Raw genomic sequence first — 4,666 nt, forward strand, 5'->3', positions numbered from 1 at the left:
TACTTCTACCTGCTACATCACCTTCCTGTTACTTGCCTAACTCTCTCCTCCAGCAAACACCCTGCCCTCCTATTACTTGCCTTTCCCCCCTCTAAGGATCCCTCCCTTATTCCCCATTCCCATTAATCTAAACTCCCTTTACCTATTCCCTCATTCCCCACTCTAAAAATCCCTCCCTCGTCCTAATTCCTCCCTTTTCCTCTCCACTTCTCACTAAACCCTTACCATTTTATTTCTTCTAAGTTTAGAAGACCTTTACACTCTTCTAAATATATATGTAATGTTCCTTTTTAAACCCATTCCCAAGGAAAGCAGGTCACCACAACTACCAGCCTTCCTCCCCCATCTAATACCTCTGCATCCTTTCTTCATCTTGCACCTCTTTTGTATAAAATAGCTACTCTTTTTAGCTCTTTCTAAATGGTTTCACTTTTTCAATTCACATCATAGTCGTGTTTATCCCCCTCTTTCTTATGAGATCAATAATTATTAATAAGAATGTTAGATATATATTTTACATTTTATGTTACATGAAAGGTAAGCCGTCTCTTCTCGTAAATCCCTTATGGTCAGTCTTTGTTATCTACCTTATATGTCTCTTAGTTCTTGTATGTCAAATCTTCTATTAAGTTGAGGATGTTTTTTAACAAAGTCTTGAAAGTCTGGGGGTTTGTCAATTGTCCATTTATTTTCATTCAAAATAATACTGAAATTTGAAGGGTTTGATATTTTTCATCAGAGCCCCAGGTCTTTTGCTCTTTGATATATTGTGTTCCAAGACCTGTGGTCCTTTAAGGTCTCTGCTGCTAGGTCTTGTGTAATTCAAAATGTGGCACCATTTTATTTGAATTCTTTTAATCTTGATGCTTTTATTATTTTATCCTTGATCTTGGGATTTTGGAATTTGACTATGATATTTCTACGAGTTTTTCTCATCGAATCTCTTTTAAGTGGTGTTTGTTGGATTTTTTTCTATTTCTACTTCCCTGCCCTATTCTAATGTTTTGGAACAATTTTCTTTAATTATTTCCTGTATTATTATATCAAGATTTTTTTCTCATTATGACTTTCAGTTACTCTGATTATTTTTATATTGTCTCTTCCTGATCTATTCTCCAAATCTGTTCTTTTTCTTGTTTTGCTTTCTTTTCTATTTTTTTCATTATTCATGCTTTGTTTAATTATTTCTTCATCTATTATCTATTATAATTTCAGTGACTTCACATCGCCCAATTCTAATTTTCAAGATGTCATTTTCCTCCTTGAGATTCTGGATCTCTGTTTCTAATTGGCTGATCTTCCTTTCACAGCCTTCTTGTTTTTCTTGGATTATTTTTATTTTTAGTATTTAGTTTTTCCTCCATCTCTGTCATTTGATTTTTAAAGTCTCCTTAAAGATCTTCTATAAATTCTTTTTGGGAAAATGACCATTTAACATTACTCTTTGGGGATTTCTTTACTTCAATGTCCTCCTCTGAAGATGAACCCCGGTCATCTCTATTCCCATAATAGGTTTCTATGGTTGGATTCTTTCTCCTTTGCCTATGCATTTTTTGTGGTAGTAACTTGATTTTTTTATAGTCACCTCTAGCCCTGGGGTATGGGAAGTGGTGCCTCTCATGCCAGATCTTCAGCTCCCTCTAGCCTGGAACCAAAGCCAAACCTCCAACCTCCTGTAAGTGCCCACAGCCAGGGGCTTTCTGCTCCACTGCTTCTGCACTCACTGAGTGTCTGTTGGTTCCTTTTCACCTCCAATGCTCTTCACAGAACAGTTAGGTCTGGCGTTCCTCATCGAGAGTCCCGCAACCTTCCTTGGCTCAAAGGCATGACTTCCCTGACTATGCTGGGGTAAAATGCTCCGGTGGCTGGGGCCAAGGCAGCCTCTCAAACCAACTAACCCCAGGTCTTGCCGCTTGTTGTTAAGATGGAAGCTAGCCTGGAATTGTTTACTCCTCACCAGGACCAAAATCAGTCCTGGGGTTCTTCTTCAGCTCTTCTCAGACTGTTTCTGGAAGATCCTGGTTGTGCCTCTATTCTTCTTTGTGTCCACCCAACTTTGTTTGCACTAAGGTGCTATTTTAACTCTTGTGGGGAAAAATCTTGAGAGCTTAGAATTTTCTGACCTACTCCGCCGTCTTTCCAGAATCCTCTACCTGCCATCATTACTCTGAAGAGATTAATCATAAATGTAACAAACCAAAAGTTCAGCCTCTCATCCAATTATCTTTCATTTCATTGATTTATTCCACAACGACCAGATAAGGATAATGCATAAAATTACCAGGTTGTGAAAGATAATAGGGCAAAGGTTACAGCCGCTATCCTTTCTTAGAAATCCTGAACGTTACAGAGATGGTGAGAGAGCGCCGATCTTCTCCCTGGCCTCTGGTGGAGCTGTGACCTGTGCTGCCTGCCTGGGTTTGGCCAAAGTGGGGAAGCTGCTGGCAATTGCCATGGATGGAAGCCATGGGCTCAGCATGCATAAAGTGGTCCAGGAACTCAGTCTGAGAGGCCACAAAAGTGTCATCCTGGCATTGGAGCTGTCCATGCACATCAGAGAAGGGCCATTCTACACTTTGAAGACCTTTTCAGTCACTTTCAGCAAGGACCAGTTTCATAATATGCAGAAAAATCTCCATTTGCTCTTTGAAACACCACTTTTCCTGAAACAGTTCCTTGATATGACTGGGGGCATGAAAGTTTTTGCTGACAGTCATTTTGGCTTTGGTACTGACTTAGTATCTAATAAGGAACTGATGAAATCCCTGGAGCAGGCCCACTATGATGCTGTTTTAACTGATCCTGTGATTCCTTGTGGAGCTATCCTGGCTCAAAATCTCTCCACTCCAACTGTGTATTTCTTCTGGGAAATTCCATGTGATTTTATAGCTAAAGGCACTCGGTGTCCTCATCCATTATTCTATATTCCGGGGATGTTCACTAAGAACACTGACTGCATGACTTTCTTGCAGTGGGTAAAGAACATTTTGTATACTTTGCCCCAGTGTGTGGCATGCCATATGGTTTTTTTTTTTCATCTTTTGCAAGATTGCCTTCAGAACTCCTTCAGAAAGACATGAGTATAGTGGATGTTCTGAGCCATGGATCTGTGTGGCTTATGAAGTCAGACTTTCTGCTGGATTACCCCAGGCCAATAATGCCAAACATCATCTTCACTGGAAGCATGAACTGTGCCAATCCCAAGCACCTCTCACGGGGTTGGTATGTGACATGTAACAAGCCATCGTATTAATTGATACCTTTGGGTCAAATGAGAGCATACCAATTTTCATTTTTTAAGAGAAAAATCTTGTTACTTTTAATTTGCTTAATATTTTCCCCAATTACAAATAAATACAATTTTTAACATTCATTTTTAAAGTTTTGAGTTCCAAATTCTATCCCTTCCACCCTCTCCTGCCCCTCCCTGAGATGTGTAAGCAATCTGATAGAAAGTATGCATGCGAAATCATGTAAAACATTTCCATATTAGTCATTTTGTGCAAGAAAATTAGACAGGAAGGAAAGAAGGAAGGAAGGAAGGAAGGAAGGAAGGAAGGAAGGAAGGAAGGAAGGGATATAGGGAGGGAGGAAGGAAGGAATGAAACAACGAAGGAAGGAAGGAAAGTATTGTGATTCAGTCTTTATTCAGTATTCAGACACCATCAGTTCTTTCTCTGGAGGCAAACAGCATTTTTCATCATGAGTCCTTTGGGATTGCCTTGGATCATTTTATTACTGAGAAGAGATAGGTCATTCTTCATTGTAAGGTATTGCTGTTACGGTATATAATGTTCTCCTGGTTCTGCTCACTTTACTCTGTAACGGTAAATCTGATTTGATCTTAATGCATCTCCTAGATAGCTGGCCCCATGTCGTCCCAGGCCTGTAGAGATGGATTTGGGAGGGATAAATGTATGATCAGTTTTTTTTCTCACAAATCTTTCTTGGTAGTGATTTCTTTGTCTTCCTTTCCTCTAATTCTCCAGGCTTCATGACCATTAGGAATAAGGGGGTCCTGCATTCTAGTCCTGGTTCTACCACTGACAGAAAGCCCTTTGGTCAGAATGACTTGATTTTTCTTGGGTTTGTTTTCCTCTTTAGTTAAAGAAGGGAGATGTATGACATAAACCCAGGCTTCTTAATTGATTCTTTTGGTTTCCAGGCATAGACTCACAGGCTTATACATTGAAGGGACATCAGAAACAATCTAGTCAAATCCATCACCTGACAAATGATGAGAGGCAAGGTGCTTTGGAGGATAGAACATTGGATCTGCAAGCATGAAGGCCTGGGTTTTAAATTCCACCTCAAACATTTCCTCATTGTGTTATGCTGAAAAAGCCAATTAACTTCTCTAATATTTACTTTCACCATCTGTAAAGTGAATTTTAGATCAATTACCATTATAATCTCTTCAAGCTCATAATTTACGAGCCCATGAAATCAAAACTCAGAGAATTTAATTGACTCACCACAGGTTATGCAAGCAAGAATCCTTATACTCAGGAGCATCATGATGAACACGTTTTATTTTTTTCAGTCAAAATTATTCCTATTTCCCCCATTAAATATTAAACATGAAACAATTTAAAGTGTCCATTCAACAACTCAACAAAGATTTATCATATGAAAGGTATTGAGGATACACAGATCTTGCCTTCAT

General features: G+C 39.1%; 1 pseudogene; it reads left to right on the plus strand.

Moving 5' to 3' along the window:
- The first annotated feature begins 2,453 nt into the window (after positions 1-2,453).
- Positions 2,454-3,253, plus strand: LOC118856504 (annotated as a pseudogene).
- The last annotated feature ends 1,413 nt before the right edge of the window (positions 3,254-4,666 follow it).

The sequence above is a fragment of the Trichosurus vulpecula genome, chromosome 7 (assembly GCF_011100635.1).
Source record: "Trichosurus vulpecula isolate mTriVul1 chromosome 7, mTriVul1.pri, whole genome shotgun sequence".
Classification (NCBI taxonomy): Eukaryota; Metazoa; Chordata; class Mammalia; order Diprotodontia; family Phalangeridae; genus Trichosurus; species Trichosurus vulpecula.